Source organism: Balaenoptera ricei, chromosome 4 (assembly GCF_028023285.1).
Source record: "Balaenoptera ricei isolate mBalRic1 chromosome 4, mBalRic1.hap2, whole genome shotgun sequence".
Taxonomy (NCBI): Eukaryota; Metazoa; Chordata; class Mammalia; order Artiodactyla; family Balaenopteridae; genus Balaenoptera; species Balaenoptera ricei.
The window spans coordinates 915,027-936,771 of NC_082642.1; positions in this window are offsets into that span (position 1 = coordinate 915,027).

Consider the following 21,745-nt stretch of genomic DNA (forward strand, 5'->3'; position numbering starts at 1 on the left):
TTATGTCTCCCCAAAGCAAACATTAATAGTCACATCTCCCATAAATCAGATTAGACTATTAGGAAAGTAGTAAACCACCTAATCACCTACTCACCAATTGTGGTAAAACTGAACTTGGTAATTAATGTAGTCAATTTACTAATTGAGCCTTAAACCACTTGGGCCTGGTTTAAGACTTATAAGGTACTTTGGATATTCAGTTTGGCTAAAGACAAAAAATTCCTTCAGAGATTAAAGACATTTTGTTGTGCATCACTATTATAGTGTTGCCCAAAACAGGTAAAATGGCATTTGCTATACCTGAGGCTGGAAGCGTCAGAGTTAGCTTCTATGTAGAAATTAGGATGAGACTTGATCAATTGCAGTTAATCTTAACTTGATTCAATTCTGAACTAAAGCCAGTTTTGATTTGGCCAAAGCCAATGTTTCCAGTTTATTATTAGTGCCTTAGCAGTTGACAAATAGGAAGATGTGTTCCAGTTGCAATAATCTTCCAACTGTTGGTGGAGACCTTTAGCAAACTGGGCCCACTCTGACTCCCAGGGCTGTGTGAGGGTGCAGACAGGCAGGGTTCATCTAGGGCCGACTTCAAGGGCCCTGCTCTTGAAGGTGTAGTGTTCCATTGTGGTCTTGAAATTCTTAGTAATTTTTGAATAAATGTCCCACATTTTTATTTTGCACTGTGCCCTGCAAATCATACGGCCTATAGCTCTTCCTGGGTGCCTTTACTCACACGTACATTTACAGAATCGGTTAAGCCACTGGCTGGGCCTGGTGTGAGGTCCCCCGTTTCTTTCCTCCTTTTCCTGAAGCCACTTTGGCACATGCAGGCATGTCTTCTGAAAGCAAGCTTCCTTCTTTGCAATATTATATGTGTCAGGGTTTGTATGCTGAAGGCAGTAACATGAAGATTAAGAAATTCACAAAAAGTTAACTAGCATTGAGCCTGACAAGTTTGTTAAAATCCTTAGAGTTGATACAGGATTTTTGCACAAAGTGAGGGTTCTTTTGGGCTGCCTGCTTTAGGGCTGCTTGCTTGTTACCTACAAAAAATATATCTCTATCTTAAAGTTTCGAGGACACAGTATAAAAGAAAGACTAAATAATTCTTAAATTCCTTTCAATTCTGAGATCCTATAATTCCTTGAGAAATAGACTTAAAAGCAATAGAGATTTACTCTTTACATGAAAAGATGAAAAACAAGCCTTACTTCTTACAGAGAAACACAATAATAGCTAACATTTACTGAGTGCTTACTATGCGCCAGGCACTTTGCATGCATGTTTTTCTCTGAATCTTATCACAGCCCTGAGAGGTAGGGTTATTATCTTCATTGCACCAATGAGTAAACGGAAGCTTGGAAAAGCTAAGTCAGGGCATCCAGGACTCAGACTGCCCTGGCTGACTCTCAAGGCCCCCATGCACACCCTCTGCCCTCTATGGCCTCCTGTCAATTAAGTAAGCACAGGGTTAACCTCTGAGTCAAGGCGGGACTTGCCCAGGGAGTTGAATGTGAGGGTGACCTGGCTGTGATCCTGCCACACCATTGATTGCCAAGGCCCATTAGACTGAAGTGGTGGTCCGGTGTCTTCTTTCTCCCTCACCTCCATGTGGGTCCGTCAGGCTTTAAGTTGCCAGCTCAGACAACAGGAATGTCCTTCCCTGATAAAAGAGGATTTGTCCTCGGTAGGTGCAGGTGGTGTGAGCACTGCTCAGTGAGTCCTCGAGACAGGGAGATTTCTGTGACCCTGAAATGCATCCCAAAGTGTTGAGATGAACGCTGTGGGAAGGGGCTGGCTGGGTCTCTTTCTGCAGGCTGCCTTCCCCTCTTCCCGTCTCACCCAGGCATAATTCAGGGGAATTTTAGGATGGATACTATTAGCTTGCTCTTTCACTGTTGCTAATATATATATATATATATTTGAAACAAAACATACATAAAGCATTGAGGATGGATCATCTATTAGAGAGAAATTCTTTTGCATTTCAATTCATTGTCCACTTAATTAAAGGAATGGAGAAAAAAAAACACTGTCATGGAAGCACATACTCAATACATTAGAGAAATAGCTCATTCTTACCCAGGAATTACCCCTGTCAAATCAATGAAGTGGGGTCACTGAGCACATAAATTCTGTTTACATAATTTTAAGCCAGCTGAGGTAGAGAATGCATCTTCTCTAAAAGTTTGTTTTGAAATTTTGAACGGGGCTAAACTGCTGTTGGTTTCTGGCAAGACCCTTCCATAAAGTTGGTACCTATGTGTTGTCCCCTAAAATTGCTTCCAACAATTCCAAAGGTAAAGAGAATCAAGTCTTTGTCTACTCAAATAAAAGGAAAAAAATGGGATAATGTGTGTAAAACACCCAGTGCCTGTTGTATTGTGATCATTCTTTAAAAGTTAGCTACTCTGATAGTTGTGGGGTTGCCTTATTCTGGGTCTGTTTCCTCATCTGAGTAAGAACATCGTTAACAATACCTTAAGTTTTCTCACCTATAAAGTGCCAATACTCGACTAAACTAATAAAAAAATTCCTTCCAACTACTGAAATCTCTGATAAAATGTACAGTTCCTTTGTTTTTCCTTTAATGTCATAATTACTCCTAAGAGTTTTGCTGTGGCATATTTTTTATTTTAAAAATAAATTTGTATTCCCAAACTAATCCATACATTTAATGTAATTTATGTCAAAACCTAAATGGGGCTTTTTTTTTTTACACAGGATATTGAAATTTTTTTCTAAATTTCTTCCGGAAAAGCGAACATCCCAAAATAGCCAGGAAAATGTTTAGAAAAGAATCATTATGATTGGAAACAGGGTACCTAATCAGAATCATTATGAATTATAATGACTCAATAAATTAAAACTGAATGGTGTTGGCACAATAGTAAACAGACAATGGACTGGGTATATGTAATAATATAAATTTGATGGTAATCACTAGTCAATAGAGGAAGGATATACTATTAAATAAATTGTGGCGGGAAAACTGACTTACTATTTAGAAAAAACTAAAGTTATATTCTTAGCTTGTATTTTATATAAAATAAGTCCCATGTGTATTAAAGATTTAACCATAAAAGGTAAAATGATAAAAAGAAGCAATCGTGGATGAAAACAATGAAATCTCAGGGTAGAGAAAAACTTTCAAAGCATGACTGAAGGCAGAAATCATAAAGGGAAAAGTGGATATCTGTACATTTAAAACTGTGGAATGGCAAAATAGAGCAGAAACCAAGGTAAAACACAAATGATAAACTGAGAAGTGTTGCTGCATATGACAAAAGATAAAGATAAGGAGTTCTTTCAAGTAAATAACAAAATTATTATCTTTCTCACAGAAAAGTGTGCTAGAGACTTAAGCAGGCAGTTCAGTAAAGCAGTACAAATGGCCAAGAATTTTAAAATGTTCACTGTTACTTGTAATCAAAGAAAAGCAAATTGAAAGCAAAACAAACTGTGTTCAGATGCAGGGTTGACTATATCCAGTATAGCCAGGGTATGGAGAAAAAGGCATTGCCAGACCCATATTATAAGAGGACTTATCTTTCAACTTGGCAGATCTATTTTTAAAACTGTGTCTTAAAGAAAATGATTGGATATGTGTATAACATATGTACAAAGATGTTTATATTGGAATTTTAAAATAATAGTGAAAAATTGGAAACAGCTTTCATGTTTGGCAAGAGGGGATTGGCACAGTTCTACAACAGAATACTCTGTAGACATTTAAGAATGCTAATATGGCTATAAATTTATTGAAGAGAGTCAGTATCTATTATTGAGGTTCACAGCCATCCCAAAAAGCAAATGAAAACACAGTATATAAAGTATGAGTATAAACTCGGGAAATAATTGGGAAAGGTAATCATCTAATTTTTAATAGGGGTTACTCGTGGGGGTGGGATTACATTAGTGATAAATTTTTACTTTTTTGTACTTTCAGAATTTTAAAATAAAATTTTTAAAAATTATAATTGTAAGACTTAGTAAGTTAGAAGTAATACTTTAAAATTCTAAAAGCGTTTATAGTAAGGTAGTAAGATTATAGGTGATTTAAAAATTCTTTCTCTATTTTCCAAAATTTCTGTAACTCAAAAATAGTTGTATTACTGTTATATTCAGAAAATTAAAAAATTTAAAAGGAAGCAAATAAAATCTATATATGAATACACACATGTACACACACGAAAAGTCTGGAACATTATACATCAAAATCTTAATAGTGTTTATTTCTGGATGGTGATGATAAGTGATTTTAAAATGGCTTTCTTTTGTTTATGTGCATTTATTAATTAAAAAAATACATGTACTACTTGTGGAATAAATAACAAAATTACGACATGAAACTCCTTTAAAATTTTATGTAGTATGATTTACCTTTGTTAAAAAAGAACAAACCCACAAATCCCAAGTATAAATAAGAACTCTGGAACCAAAAAGCAAAATAATGTGTGCTTAAATAGTTTTTGGAAGGAAAAAGTTATTGTGAAAATTTTCAACCCCGTGACATAATTTGGGACAACATGAAGTGACACACACCGAGGCTGGGCATCCCTGTCCGTCACCAAAATGTGGCTTTTGTTTTTAGTCCATGACCTTGATTTGGTGTCACCAACACAGGCTCACATGCATCAACATTTGGAATTGCAAAGCATGTCTTGATTGATGGATCCAAAGGGATTTTTAAATTTGGGATCCTGGGGACGATGGAGCGTGGGCTTTTGTCTCTGCTCGAGTTTCTGTCCTTCCGTGCGGGAGCTGGGCTTCATCCAGGATCCGGGCAGTGCTGGTGTTACCACAAGAATGTTTCCTTAGACTCAGCTCCCCGATGCCATCTTTTATTGAGCTGGATGGTGAGGTTGGTCCCCGCAAGTGGACACTGAGAGGCTCTTGCTTCAGAGATGATTGACACTTCAACCAACACCAAAGTTTTCAATTTTCCTTCCATTCTCAGATCAAAAGGGGAGATGGGGAGCCCCCACTTCACATGGAGCTCTCTGCCTCCCCCCTCTCCACTTGCCAGTTTTCATACCTCTTGCGATGCCTGAAGTGTGTATGTTATTACAGCAGCCTATCACCGATGGTGTATGTGTATTTTGGGTTGTCTTGTGTTTCTTGTTATTTTTCAGTGTGTGCGTCTTGATATGCTTCTTGAGGATAGGACCCATGCTTTTTTTTTTTTTTTTTTAAGTATTTTATTTTATTTTTAAATTGAAGTATAGTTGATTTTGAATGTCATGTTAGTTTCAGGTGTACAGGCACAGTGATTCAGTTATATATATATTATTTTTCAGATTCTTTTATAGGGAGAGGATCCATGCTTTTTAATGCTCAGAAATTATTCTGTATTTTTACATGACAGAGGTGGCCCTGTATAGGGGGAAGGTACTGTTGGAGGCCATGAATTCTAGTCCAACTCTGTTACTGAGTGAACCTTGAAAACTCACCTTCCCTCAGAACCTCAACTTCTTTCCTTCTCTTTTCTTTTCTTATCCTCTCCTTTCCTTTCTTTTCCTTTTCTTTTGGAAAATAAGGGGTAGGACTGCATTTAGAATCACAAAGTGAATTCTAAAGTGCTGCTAAACAAGGTGGGTAACAGCATGACTGAAGCAGGCCAGCTATAAGAAGACTATTTCTCAAAAGACATATGGCCTTCTTGACCTTTTTCCCCCACACATTTGAAAAAGATATGGGTATTAGGGATTTGTTGCATTTTTATAAGAGTAACAATAGTGCACGAACAATAGCAAATGGCAACTGGTGCTCTGCCTCCATATTGGGGATACATAGAGAGCGGTGGGGACTGTGGCAAACTGAATGCTCATTACTAGTGTTATTCTGTTGATTGTTGCCAGGCTTTCCAAGTCCCCAAGTTTTTAAGAGAAGCCAGATATGTAGCTGTTTATATTAAATCTCCTGATTTTTGATTGCTGGCAAGAAATGTAAACAGATTTTGAAAACAGTGGGAGGTAAACACATCTATAGACCCCATCCGGTCCGAGGGCTGAACATCTGCATTTCTGGACCCCAGACCATCTAGGAGCCTTATTGCTCAATTATTCTCCTCCATCTGACAGGGAGCACTGTTATGTGAGCTTGGACAGGCTTCTTTTTTTTTCTTTTTTTTACAAACCTATACACACACACACACACTCACACACACACACACACACACACACTCATACAAGTACAAGTAAAGCTGGAGAAATCTGAATAAGACAGGTGGGTTGTATCAATGATGTTGGACAGGCTTCTTACTAACTTCCCTGAACTGATTTTTAAGAAATGTCTATTTTATCAAGAGCATTATTTACTATATTGAAACTCCTTTCAACATTTCCAAAGATGAAATGATAATGCCTACAAAAGAAGCTTGACATTAAAAAAAGACTGTGCTTTTCTTGAGTCTCAGAATCATAGACAATCAGAGCTGGTGGGATGGTAGAGGGAAAGCTGATGGTGTGTAATATAAAATGTCGGCTGGCTAGGGGACATGTGAAAACAACTATAGAGGAACAGTCTGAAGAAATGAAGGGGAGGTGAAGGAAGGGTAGATGGTGGATGAAGGGGCCCCTCTTTGACCTTCTGTCTACAGAGAGGCGATAGGAACAATGCCTTTCCTCTCACACACTTCTTTTGCCTTTAGGACTGAACATTTGTTTTCAATTTTAACAGTTACATCGCATGCTTTCATTACACCATTGTCTAAAATATTGCTGAGGCCCTAACCGTTGTAATTTATCTTTTGTACTGTATAATTTGGAGCTGCTCAGGCCAGAAAGGAACATCTGTATTGAAAGGTTGAACTCGACACAGTTTAGAGTCCTACACTGGGCCCGTTCTAAGGTCAGTTTCCTCATAAACTTCTTTATCCCTGTTGGTTTTTATTCATTCTATTTGACATATTAAGCTTCTGTATCTTGGCATAAAGGACACAATATTGCAGCATATTGGCAAGCTCATTTGCTTTTCCCAGCTAGAGTTGTGTCCAAATATCAATCCCCAGGGATAAACACGTGTATATTGACTGCGGGAAAATGAAGCTTAGCAGCAGGTGGCCTTTTGCTGCCTAATGAACATGGCAATCTGTTACTATCGCCGCGGCGCTTTTCACCAGACAATTAGGCAACTAAGCATGTAATTATTCAGGCCAACGAGAAGAGGCTCTCCTCTAATTTCATCTTTTCATTGCTGTTTACTCACCCACACTCCCCTCATTAGCAAGAGATTTTCCAGTCTATGCTAATTGGTTTCAATAACATTCATTTCAGTTGAAAGGGAACGATTCCGTTAATTGAGAATCGAAAGAATCTTTTCATTTTAAGTGCGTCCTGCTATGGAAATCTGAATACTCTCAACAGGTTCGAGCTAATGAAATTAAGTCACACAGCCATTAGTGGTGTAATAGAAATAAAGTAATTTATTTTCATTGAAGCATGTGCTATAGGTCCAGAACAATTAATACAGCTTGAAGAGGATAGTAACTTGGAAAAAAAAAAAAATAGATTGAGGATAAACAAGATGATTTCCCTTAGAATGGCTTGTTTAATTCTTGGTTTAAACCCCTTGTCCATTTGGTGCCACTTTCGAAGCATTTATAGTGAAGGGAACTCATTTGTAAAATGACGCTTATCTAATTGTATATGAAAAGCCCTGTTATTTCCTATAGCAGCCACTTAAACGTATCAAGATGACTCATTTGGTTTGCTGTATTGGATATTTTAAGCTGAATGTGCTTATAAAACTTTTACAGCAAAACAATTAGTCAACTTGAGTATTTCGTCTTCTTTACGTAGCATCAGCATATTTACATGTGCGTGATTTAGAATCGTACTGAGTCCTATGTCACAGCTATTATCGTTTGAAGGCCCTTGGAATCCTTCACAGGTATTATGATATTCAGGCACTGCAGTGTCAGTTCCAGGAACAGGCAGAGACAGAATTTTAAAAACGAGGTGCTAACAAACGTATTTATACAAAAAATATACCCCTCCAAAGAACTAAATTATCAAAGAAAAATCTTAAGTGTAAATGAAATAAAAGACTCTAGTTTGGGCTGCCTGTTACAATTCTGTATTGACAAGGTATTCCCGATTAGAAGACTAGTATCTTTTCTCGCCAGCAAGAATTTATTTATTTTTAAAGCAAATCTCTTCCAGTTTCAGAGGGTGAAATATTGAATATATTTTCTTCACACATACAAAAAATACCTGTATCACACTTTTACCAAAATTCTCATATCTTATTTAGTTGTTATTTTTTTAATGGAATAATCAATATGAAACCATTTGGGCTGCTGTCAGACTAGCTGTCTGTGTAAAAATTCCCTTTCCTTCTCACACACAGAACTGGAGTTCTGCTGTGGCCATTAGTATATAGTGCAGGTCTGATTGTTTCTAGAAGCTCCTGTAGATGTCGGCTGGCAGGTGGGTGGGAGGGTGGGCGTGGGTGGTGCGTTATGCAAATGTTACATCTATTTTTTTTTTTTTTAGTTAGATTCAAAAATGCATAATGGGGACAGACTTACAAAATAATACACTGCGTAGAGTTATGAATATTTCAAAGAATTATTTCTTTATTTTGTGCATAGCTCAGAGTGCTGACATTTGATTTATAGCTGCATGGATGTACCTGGGGTTGCTAAGGTTACCCAATTTCATTCACCCATAGATATTTGAGATCTACATAATGCCATCACATCCTCCACTGCATTTCAAAGTGATGTTGATAAATGGTGCCTTCCTTAGATGATATTTCCATTTAGATGTGATATATCTCATGATTTCTGTCTTTTAAAATATTGTGGTTGATGAAATTTTACATTATGTGCATATACGGAAAGCAGGGATACATTTTTTTTTTTTCAGTTTTAAAGGTTTAAAAAACTATGAGAAGTGGGCTTCCCTTCCCCGCTCCCCACCCTGCACCTATTCCCATATGTTGAGGTTTACTGTGACTGATATTGAATTCTTTTTTTTTCTTAAGAGAAAAAAACCCCACATTATTGTTTGCCTTATGTTTAGAGATATAACAAAAGACTAGCTAGTCACCTGCAATCGTTTTTATGATGTTTCATATCTTTGCAACAAAGGCTTAAGGTTTTTTAAAAAATAAAAACACCTTTTGAGTTTTTGATAACAAACCTATGGAAATTATTTTTTCCAGATCTTTTTAGAAGTTGCACTTATAAGATTTTCTCTCTCTCTCTGTCTCTCTCTCTCTATGTATATATATGTACACACACAAGCACATGCATGCATATATATAATTTATAAGATATATTTCTTTATTGCTTACAATGAGCCCTGACCTTTTCACTTGTGATGTATCCCAGTCCTAGAAAGAAGTCTGGTTCAGGGTCTCCCGACTTCAAAGGAATCAGCATCAGACCTATGGAATAAAACAGGTAAAAATTCAAAATATCTATATATTTCTACAAGAAGAATAGACCTGGCTTCATGGGGCAATAAAGTTGCTGGTGGAGAGAAATGAACACATACAAAGAGCCACGAACCCCATCTTATGAAGGACTAATCTGTGGATTACATGGTTTCATTTCTCCCTAACCAGCTGGGCTGAATGCTGAAAAATTAGTTTTTTACTTCCCTCTTCTGAGTGAGAAAACAGTAATGGAAAAGACTAGGATGTTGAAATGTAGGAAGGATTTATGGGAGCTGTGGTTAAGGCCTTTGCACCATGTTCTTTGGAAGGAAACAGAGACCACTTGGCTAGGAATAAAGGATGGGGAGTGAAAGGGTGGAGCAAAGAGGTTGTTGGGAGAAGGAGACCGCTGGACCAGGGAAAAGCCACTGGGAAGGGTCTGCGGAGGGGTGAAGGGCCGAGAGAGTGGAGAATGACAGAAGAGGTGACTTTCCAACGGCTGAGGGGAAGTGGCAATGTGTAGCGTACTCAGCCATGCCTAATAAGGTTCTGTGTTATGAATGCTTTCAGACCATGACAACATGGTAGCCTTCAGACTTTCTTTCTTTTTTTTTTTTTTAAACATCTTTATTGGAGTATAATTGCTTTACAATGGTGTGTTAGTTTCTGCTTTATAACAGAGTGAATCAGTTATACATATACATATGTTCCCATATCTCTTCCCTCTTGCATCTCCCTCCCTCCCGCCCTCCCTACCCCACCCCTCTAGGTGGTCACAAAGCACAGAGCTGATCTCCCTGTGCTATGCGGTTGTTTCCCATTAGCTATCTATTTTACATTTGGTAGTGTATATATGTCCATGCCACTCTCTCTCTTTGTCACATCTTACCCTTCCCCCTCCCCATATCCTCAAGTCCATTCTCTAGTAGGTCTGTGTCTTTATTCTCGTCTTGCCACTAGGTTCTTCATGACCTTTTTTTTTTTCCCCTTAGAGTCTATATATATGTGTTAGCATACTGTATTTGTTTTTCTCTTTCTGACTTACTTCACGCTGTATGACAGACTCTAACTCCATCCACCTCACTACAAATAACTCCATTTCGTTTCTTTTTATGGTAGACTTTCTTCGTCAGGCTGTACGGTGTTAAAAATATTTTGAATTAGCTGCAATATTTACACATTGGAAGATTTCACAGAAAAGTTCTGAGTTGTGGATACTTCTGCAAAATGAGATCTGGCAATACTTGATTTGCATTCCTGGATGGAGAAATTAAATGCAGCTGAGAAGTGTCTGACCCCTTTAAAAGGCTAAGCCTCTCCAGGTTGCCCCAGTCCCCTCCCCACCCTGAAAGCCCAAGTTCCTATATTAATACACCCAGTTCCTTTGGGCAGGTGTGTGCACTCCTGCTTGGCTCCTGTATTCATGTGACTTTGCAACTCCATTTTCTGTCCTATACCTAATACCTGGCAGATAGTTGATGATCAATAAATGTTTGTTGAATGAATGGAAGATAACGCCTCGTTGTATTATGTACACGCAGGTCTGTTCTCCTTGGGAGATTGTGAGATCTTGTAGGGTAAGGATTGTATCTGTTCATCTTTGTATCTTCTGTGTCAACACAGCAGAGTAAATATTTAATAAACATTGGTTCAATGTTGCACACATATTGTGAGGCCAAGCAGTTGGTCTCTTTATATAGAGAAAGAATCTTACAATTGAGAGATGGAAGACAGTGAGTCTGCTAACCTGGTGGCCACAGTAAGCCAAGGAAGAGCACGCAGCCCAGGCCAGGATGCTGAAGGGGCTGCCGGCCTCCGAACGTAGAGCATATCCTCAGAGTATGTTGATCTCATTTGGTCGTTAGCTCTCAGGCTGTCAGAGGAATCTTCTGGAAGCCCTACCCTGTGCCCTCTTTGGTTGCCCCTCCTGCTTTTGGTTTCACTTCTCTTGACCCAACTTGATCTGCCTCTGGACCCCTTCTGCTTTCCCTTTAGATTGTGATTCACTTTTTACCCTTTATTTGCCCCTCCCTTGAGTCTGGTTACCCATCCCTTCATTTTCCTATGTAGCCATCTCTAAACTGACAATGCACAATTTTGTGCTTTTCTGCTACATGTTTTGCTCGGATTTAAAGCAGAGAAGGGTAGTGATGGTAGGGAGTGGAGAAGAAGAAGGAACTGGAATTGTCCGTTCACCTTCAGTGTTCTGTTCATAATTGGTGAACAAAACCACTCGCCAATAACACTGCCTGGGGAGGTCATCATGAACACAGGCTCAGGTGCCAGATTTCTTGGGTTTGTGTTCTGACTCTGCCTCTTATTAGTTCTGTGACCTTCGGTAAACTACTTAGCCTTTCTGACCTCAGTGTTCTTATTTGTAAAACGCAAATAACATAGTGTGACTCATAATGTCATTGTGAAGATTGAATGAGTAAATATAGGTGCAGTGCCTAGAAGAGTGCTGGCATATAGTAAATGCTCTGAATTCCGAAGCAATCTGTGTCCAAGCGTTTGTGAGCCTCTGTAATCGTATCTGCACTCTTGTTTGGACCAGAGAAACACTATCTTTTACTTATTTTTTACCCACTCATCTCTCTCCCATCCCAAGCAGAGAGCTCTGGATCACTCATTCATTTAATCAATATTTACTGAGTGATTGTTAAGTGCCAGACCCCATTCTAGGCTCTCAGATACAGTGAAGTTTTGGTCCTTGTTTTCATGGGTTTTATACTCTACCTGGAGAAGAGGCTCAATAAAGAAATAAGAGCATCTCAGTGTTTTAAAGAGCATCTCAGTGTATTTTATAATGCAGCGATGGAGTGGGGGATTACTCTGCATGCTGTGTGTGTGTGTGTGTGTGTGTGTGTGTGTGTGTGTGTGTGTGTATGTGAAGTCATTCTAGAGAGGCTGGTTAAGGAAGATCTCTCTGAGCAGTGACATTTGGTTGGAAACCTGAATGATTAGAGCAAATGAGCCATGCAATGAGCTGGGTCAGGGTGTTTCAGGAAGAGCAAATAGTAACTATAAAACCCCCAAGGCCAGAATGAGCTTGACAGTTTCCAGGAGTGGAAAGAAGACATATGTGGTTGGGGCAACAACACTGAACTCTGATGGAGAAAGGTGTAAGATGTGGTCAGACATGATTTCGTGGTACTTGTGGGGCAGGGAAGATGTTTGGATTTTATTGTATATGTAATAAGAACTGTTGGAGGATTTTAAGCAAGGAAGTGACATAGTGATTTTATATTTTCAAAATATCATGCTGTTGAATGACTACTATACATATGTGTTGTCAGTATTTCTGGAATGAATAATTTAGTTATTTAATTACATGTTGCATACGGTGCATAAATCATCTATAAGTAAGACAGCCCCAAATAACAGTGGCTTAAATGAGGCAGTGTATTTCCCTTGTGCATAGAAATGTAGAGGTAGGTAATTCCAGGGCTGATATGGGGATTCAGCTAGATGAAAAACTCAAACTACAGCACCCTTTCAGCTCTCTGGTCCACTATCCCTAAGTGTAGCCTTCATCCTTATGGTCCAAAATAGCAGCAAGAGCTCCAGCCATTGCATCTATCTTCCAGGCAGCATGGTAGATGAAGTGGGAAAGAACGTAAGCAAATTGTCTTGGAAGCTGACGTATGACACGTCTGTTTACATCTCTCTGGCCAGAACTTAGTCATATTGCCACAATTAACTGTAAAGAAGGTCGGGGAATGTAGTCTTTATTCTGGGCAGCTATGGGAGCTAAAACCTAGGAGTTCTACCACTGTAAGAAAGGGAAGGCATATATTGAGGGTCATTTAGCAATCTCTCTGCCATATAATTTTGCTATTAAACTCAATCCCAGTTCATTAAAGTTGGAAGTGACTTAGAGATCTGCTAGGTCAACCCCTCCTGTGGTACCATTTATACAGTTGCTTTGACTGAGCTCCAGAAGGTAGCGCGAAGCACCCAGAGTCTCCTGGAGAGTCACCAGCTCCACCGAGAGGAGTGTGCGCCTCCTTCGGTCTTCTTAGCAGGAGCCAGGCTGCTCCTCTAATCAGTTATGCAGTTTCCCAGCCCCCTACTCCCTCACGCAACAAACAACAGCCAGTGGAACTGGGTGGAATGAGTGGATTTGACTGTTTTTTTTTAAATGCCAACCTTGAAAGCCTAAGAAGCACCAATCTAAAAGGTTACTATTGAGAAATCCCATCCATTAGTTCCCCAAAGGAGGATCTTTGAGGTCACGGTCAGCAAGTACTAGGTTTAGACCCCACCTTTAACAGGTGGGGTCTTCCAGCTCCCAGAATCAGTTTTCATTTTCCCCTGTTCTTTCTTATTTTTAGAAATATTCATGCCCTGATGAGCAACACATTCCCCAGAGCAGAATAGAGATGACCCCACGGAGCACTGGGCTCTGTTGATGGGAATTGCTTTTACCTTCTGGAAAGAGAATAGGCCACAAAGGATCAATCTTTTCTCTGTTGTATCTCTTTCAAGTTGAACTGCATTGGACAATGAGTGGATTAAAAAAAATTCCTATGGCCTGGTGTGCCTCAGATGAATTTGCCAATTTTAACATCATTCTCCAAGTTATATAAAACTGGAGAATAAATGCCCAAGCCTTCTGTATGGTGAGCAGTTTACTTCCCAGGCAGGCATCACATTTGTAACAAGTCTCCTCAGAGATGCATTTTGTAAGTGAAGTGAAGAAATCATTAGTGAAGCAATATTTGAAGAAGCAGACTGGCCCAGTTCTGAAAGCAACTCTATTTTAACCTTTAAAAGATATCATTTTACTTACCAAGCTGCTTATTACAATTACACAGTGTTTTCCTTGGCCCCTGGCTCCATTAAACATATGTTTTATAGCAAGTTCTCAATTACACTATCCTGACAGGCTGGCTCATGAGGGCATGTTATAAAGTAGAGAGATTGCAAAGTGCTAAACTGGCCCTCATTAAGTTTATAGTTTTATTACCTTGTTTAGGGCACTTTTTCTTCCTTTCCTCTCACCGGCTTTCTTTTGTGACATTTAATTTATAAGAAGCAAGGGGACACTCTTGTCCTCATGGCTGGTGAACTTGCCGGCAGAGACATTTGAGGGATGTGCATTTAGCCACGTGGTGCCTAACCCACCGCCCTTCCTCTTTCCCTTAAAGTAAATTGTTTTTCCTTCTCCCAAAGGTTGCCTCCTATGTCGGTACCCTTTTGGTGTTAAACATCAGTGGACTGTGGATTTTGGTCCAAGGCTTTTTGCTCTTAGATGGAGATGAGATCTTCATAAGCTTGCAGGATGCACTTAGCTCAACGGGTGTTTAATAAATGATGTGTCTGTCTTTGCTGATCTGTATGAACCAGTTCCTTTGCACCAGCCCACAGTCAGCCTCTTGGAGAGGTCGGGCTGGATTCTCTCCCTGCAACACTCCGGTCAGCTGAACTATTTTAATTTACAAAACATCACACATGCATAAATGTATTTATATCTGCATACTCTGACCAGGGAATTAAATCAGCCTGAATTAATGTAAAATGTGTTATCGTTATTGGACGAGGAAGGAAGATTGTGCTTGGATGCACAAATATCACCTGGCCACTGCTAATTATAGGCATGTAAAAAATGGCTGGTGGTTGCTTCTGAACCCAGACGGAATCTGTGGATGTTGATTATGAAGACCTATTATATATTGATAGGTTAGGATTTATTACTGAAAGTATAAACCGATTGCTCCAGATTGCATGGTAGTCAGACACTGGGGAATTGGTCTTGGAGCTGTTAGACCAGGGTAATCTATCAGGAGGAGGGGAGTGTATTCTATCAATTAAGGAACAAGCAATTCTACTGATTTGCTATTGGCAGGCTAATAGAGGTAATGGGTTTTCCTAGACAGTCCAGGTACTGTACAGCCGAGTTGGGGAAAATAGTGACATGAGACAAATAGAGGAGCAGTTCATTAAACCTGAATGAAGCCTGTGATGGGGCAAGAGAGCTGGAGGACCCTCGGCTCTCGTATGCCCTGTGTGGGGACCTCTTAGGTGGGGAGATGTGGCCAAAACAAGAACGTGGATGCGTTTTGCCATTGATGTATGCAGCAAACTGATTTTCGTTGAATGCTCACAGGAACCCTTGGGTGTGAAAGTGTCTCAGCAGTGTATATCACTAAGCCAGTGTCACAATAATGCTGCATTAAACAAAACCTCAAAAATCTTAGTGGCTTAAACAACAAATGCTTATCTTTCTTGCTCACAGGTCTGTGGGTCACTGGGGCTTTGGCTTTACCCTGTGTGTGTAGTTCTTGTGCGCAGGTGGGCAGGGGGGTGGCTAGCCAGGGCTTGTGCTTCTCCTGGCTTTGGCGGATACATGGATGTCCAAGTCAAACTCTGCAGGCGCGTTTCTACCTCTGCTAGAGTCATGTCCACCCACATCCCCTTGGTCAAAGGAAGTCCTGTGATCAAGCTAACATCTAGGGGCAGGGAAGCATACTGAACCCACAGCAAGAGTGTGAATATATAATTTTATTATGGGGAGCAAAGAAATGTGATCAACAAGCTAGACTGTCTTTGCTACATGGCACTCGCTGTAGCAGAGTCTGCCTTTGGATCCCTCTCTCCTCCTTCTTTGCCCCCCGCCCCTCCCGGCAGCGCTACTGTTGGTCCCTTGTCTCCAGAGGCAAACCTTGTTCTTTAATCCTGCTCCTCTTCAGGTGGTGGCGAGTCAGTGTATATTACAGCATATAAACCAACATAGCTTGTAAATTGAACTCAGTTTTTAGAATAAAAACCTTGCACCACTGCTACTTTTTACTGCAGAAGTCAGCCCAGTGAGTCCCTTTGCTCTCCCAGATATGTCTCATATTTTTTTCCCTTAAGCAAAGGCTGACAAACCAAAGATAATAAAGATGTAGCTGCAGCCCATCTGAAGAGAGGCAGAAAAGACAGGGAGGGCTAGCGCACTTAGCAGGGAGAGTGAGTGAGTGATGCAGGTGGAGGTCTTATTATTTATTTTTAAAATTTAATTTATTTTTTATACAGCAGGTTCTTATTAGTCATCAATTTTATACATGTCAGTGTATACATGTCAATCCCAATTGCCCAGTTCATCCCACCACACCCACCCCACCCCCCGCCACTTTCCCCCCTTGGTGTCCATACGTTTGTTCTCTACATCTGTGTCTCTATTTCTGCCCTGCAAACCAGTTCATCTATGGCATTTTTCTAGGTTCCACATATATGCGTTAATACACGATATTTGTTTTTCTCTTTCTGACTTATTTCACTCTGTATGATAGTCTCTAGATCCATCCATGTCTCTACAAACGACCCAATTTCATTCCTTTTTATGGCTGAGTAATATTCCATTGCATATATGTACAACATCTTCTTTATCCATTCGTCTGTCGATGGGCATTTAGGTTGCTTCCATGACCTGGCTATTGTAAATAGTGTTGCAATGAACATTGGGGTGCATGTGTCTTTTTGAATTATAGTTTTCTCTGGGTATGCCCACTAGTGGGATTGCTGGGTCATATGGTAACTCTGTTTTTAGTTCTTTAAGGAATCTCCATACTGTTCTCCATAGTGGCTGTATCAATTTACATTCCCACCAACAGTGCAAGAGTGTTCCCTTTTCTCCACACCGTCTCCAGCATTTGTTGTCTGTAGATTTTCTGATGATGCCCATTCTAAGTGGTGTGAGGTGGTACCTCATTGTAGTTTTGATTTGCATTTCTCTAATAATTAGTGATGTTGAGCAGCTTTTCATGTGCTTCTTGGCCATCTGTATGTCTTCTTTGGAGAAATGTCTATTTAGGTCTTCTGCCCATTTATTGATTGGGTTGTTTGTTTTTTTAATATTGAGCTGCATGAGCTGTTTATATATTTTGGAGATTAATCCTTTGCCTGTTGATTCGTTTGCAAATATTTTCTCCCATTCTGAGGGTTGTCTTTATGCCTTGTTTGTAGTTTCCTTTGCTTTGCAAAAGCTTTGAAGTTTCATTAGGTCCCATTTGTTTATTTTTGTTTTTATTTCCATTACTCTAGGAGGTGGATCCAAAAAGATCTTGCTGTGATTTATGTCAAAGAGTGTTCTGCCTATGTTTTCCTCTAAGAGTTTTATAGTGTCCAGTCTTACATTTAGGTTTCTAATCCATTTTGACTTTATTTTTGTGTATGGTGTTAGGAAGTGTTCAAATTTCATTCTTTTACATGTAACTGTCCAATTTTCCCAGCACCACTTATTGAAGAGGCTATCTTTTCTCCATTGTATATCCTTGCCTCCTTTGTCATAGATTAGTTGACCATAGGTGCGTGGGTTTATCTCTGGGCTTTCTATCCTGTTCCATTGATCTATGTTTCTGTTTTTGTGCCAGTACCACATTGTCTTGATTACTGTAGCTTTGTAGTATAGCCTGAAGTCAGGGAGTCTGATTCCTCCAGCTCCATTTTTTTCCCTCAAGACTGCTTTGGCTCTTAGGGGTCTTTTGTGTCTCCATACAAATTTTAAGATTTTTTGGTCTAGTTCTGTAAAAAATGCCATTGGTAATTTGATAGGGATTGCATTGAATCTGTAGATTGCTTTGGGTAATATAGTCATTTTCACAATATTGATTCTTCCAATCCAAGAACATGGTATATCTCTCCATCTGTTGGTATCATCTTTAATTTCTTTCATCAGTGTCTTATAGTTTTCTGTGTACAGGTCTTTTGTCCCCCTAGGTTTATTCCTAGGTATTTTATTCTTTTTGTTACAATGGTAAATGGGAGTGTTTCCTTAATTTCTCTTTCAGATTTTTCATCATTAGTGTATAGGAATGCAAGAGATTTCTGTGCATTAATTTTGTATCCTGCAACTTTACCAAATTCATTGATTAGCTCTAGTAGTTTTCTGGTGGCATATTTAGGATTCTCTATGTGTAGTATCATGTCATCTGCAAACAGTGACAGTTTTACTTCTTCTTTTCCAATTTGTATTCCTTTTATTTCTTTTTCTTCTCTGATTGCTGTGGCTAGGACTTCCAAAGCTATGTTGGATAATAGTGGTGAGAGTGGATGTCCTCGTCTTGCTCCTGATCTTAGAGGAAATGCTTTCAGTTTTTCACCATTGAGAATGATGTTTGCTGTGGGTTTGTCGTATATGGCCTTTATTATGTCGAGGTAGGTTCCCTCTATGCCCACTTTCTGGAGAGTTCTTATCATAAATGGATGTTGAATTTTGTCAAAAGCTTTTTCTGCATCTGTTGAGATGATCATATGGTTTTTCTTCTTCAGTTTGTTAATATGGTGTATCACATGATTGATTTGCATATATTGAAGAATCCTTGCATCATTGGGATAAATCCCACTTGATCATGGTGTATGATCCTTTTAATGTGTTGTTGGATTCTGTTTGCTAGTATTTTGTTGAGGATTTTTGCATCTATATTCATCAGTGATATTGGTTTGTAATTTTCTTTTTTTGTAGTATCTTTGTCTGGTTTTGGTATCAGGGGATGGTGGCCTCATAGAATGAGTTTGGGAGTGTTCCTTCCTCTGCAATTTTTTGGAAGAGTTTGAGAAGGATGGGTGTTAGCTCTTCTCTAAATGTTTGATAGAATTCACCCTGTGAAGCCATCTGGTCCTGGGCTTTTGTTTGTTGGAAGATTTTTAATCACAGTCTCAATTTCAGTGCTTGTGATTGGTCTGTTTATATTTTCTGTTTCTTCCTGGTTCAGTCTTGGAAGGTTATACCCTTCTAAGAATTTGTCCATTTCTTCCAGGTTGCCCATTTTATTGGCATAGAGTTGCTTGTAGTAGTCTCTTAGGATGCTTTGTATTTCTGTGGTGTCTGTTGTAATTTCTCCTTTTTCACTTCTAATCTTATTGATTTGAGTCCTCTCTCTCTTTTTCTTGATGAGTCTGGCTAATGGTTTATCAATTTTGTTTATCTTCTCAAAGAACCAGTTTTCAGTTTTATTGATCTTATCTATTATTTTCTTTGTTTCTATTTCATTTATTTCTGCTCTGATCTTTATGATTTCTTTCCTTCTAGTAACCTTGGGTTTTGTTTGTTCTTCTTTCTCTAGTTCCTTTAGGTGCAAGGTTAGATTGTTTATTTGAGATTTTTCTTGTTTCTTGAGGTAGGCTTGTATTGCTATAAACTTCCCTCTTAGAACTGCTTTTGCTGCATCCCATAGGTTTTGGATCGTTGTGATTTCATTGTCATTTGTCTCTAGATATTTTTAAATTTCCTCTTTGATTTCTTCAGTGATCTCCTGGTTATTTAGTAACGTATTTTTTAGCCTCCACGTGTTTGTGCTTTTTACGTTTTTCTTTCCCTGTAATTGATTTCTAATCTCATAGCATTATGGTCTGAAAAGCTGCTTGATATGATTTCAATTTTCTTAAATTTACTGAGGCTTGATTTGTGACCCAAGATGTGATCTATCCTGGAGAATATTCTGTGTGCACTTGAGAAGAAAGTGTAATCTGCTGTTTTTGGATGGAATGTCCTATATATATCAGTATAATCTATCTGGTCTATTGTGTCATTTAAAGCTTGTGTTTCCTTATTAATTTTCTGTTTGGACGATCTGTCCATCGGTGTAAGAGAGGTGTTAAAGTTCCCTACTATTACTGTGTTACTGTTGATTTCCTCTTTTACAGCTGTTAGCAGTTGCTTTATGTATTGAGGTGCTCCTATGTTGGGTGCCTATATATTTATAATTGTTATATCTTCTTCTTGGATTGATCCCTTGATTATTATGTAGTGTCCTTCCTTGTCTCTTGTAACATTCTTTATTTTATAGTCTATTTTATCTGATATGAGTATAGCTACTCCAGCTTTCTTTTGATTTCCATTTGCATGGAATATATTTTTCCATCCCCTCACTTTCAGTCTGTATGTGTCCCTAGGTCTGAAGTGGGTCCCTTGTAGACAGCATATGCATAGGTCTTGTTTTTGTATCCATTCAGTGAGCCTGTGTCTTTTGGCTGGAGCATTAATTCATTCATGTTTAAGGTAATTATCTATATGTATGTTCCTATGACCATTTTCTTAATTGTTATGGGTTTGTTTTTATAGGTCCTTTTCTTCTCTGTGTTCCCCTCTTAGAGAAGTTCGTTTAACATTTGTTGTAGAGCTGATTTGGTGGTGCTGAATTCTCTTAGCTTTTGCTTGTCTGTAAAGCTTTTGATTTCTCCATCAAATCTGAATGAGATCCTTGCCGGGTAGAGTAATCTTGGTTGTAGTTTCTTCCCTTTCATCACTTTAAATATATCATGCTACTCCCTTCTGGCTTGTAGAGTTTCTGTTGAGAAATCAACTGTTAACCTTCTGGGAGTTCCCTTTTATGTTATTTGTCATTTTTCCCTTGTTGTTTTCAACAATTTTTCTTTGTCTTTAATTTTTGTCAATTTGATTACTATGTGTCTCGGTGTGTTTCTCCTTGGGTTTATCCTGCCTGGGACTCTCTGTGCTTCCTGGACTTGGGTGGCTATTTCCTTTCCCATGTTAGGGAAGTTTTTGACTATAATCTCTTCAAATATTTTCTTGGGTCCTTTCTCTCTCTCTTCTCCTTCTGACCCCTATAATGCGAATAATGTTGTGTTTAATGTTGTCCCAAATGTCTCTTAGGCTGTCTTCATTTCTTTTCATTCTTTTTTCTTTATTCTGTTCTGCAGCAGTGAACTCCACCATTCTGTCTTCCAGGTCAGTTATCCGTTCTTCTGCCTCAGTTATTCTGCTATTGATTCCTTCTAGTGTATTTTTCATTTCAGTCATTGTATTGTTCATCTCTGTTTGTGTTTGTTCTTTAATTCTTCTAGATGTTTGTCTTTTAATTCTTCTAGGTCTTCGTTAAACATTTCTTGCATCTTCTCGATCTTTGCCTCCATTCTTTTTCAGAGGTCCTAGATCATCTTCACTATCATTATTCTGAATTCTTTTTTCTGGAAGGTTGCTTATTTCCACTTCATTTAGTTGTTTTTCTGGGGTTTTATCTTGTTCCTTCATCTGGTATGTAGCCCTCTGTCTTTTCATCTTGTCTGTCTTTCTGTGAATGTGGTTTTTGTTCCACAGGCTGCAGGATTGTAGTTCTTCTTGCTTCTGCTGTCTGCCCTCTGGTGGATGAGTCTGTCTAAGAGGCTTGTGCAAGTTTCATGATGGGAGGTACTGGTGGTGGGTAGAGCTGGGTGTTGCTCTGGTGGGCAGAGCTCAGTAAAACTTTAATCTGCTTGTCTGCTGATGGGTGGGGCTGGGTTCCCTCCCTGTTGGTTTTTTGGCCTGAGGCGACCCAACACTGGAGCCTACCCGGCTCTTTGTTGGGGTAATGGCGGACTCTTGGAGGGCTCATGCCAAGGAGTACTTCCCAGAACTTCTGCTGCCAATGTCCTT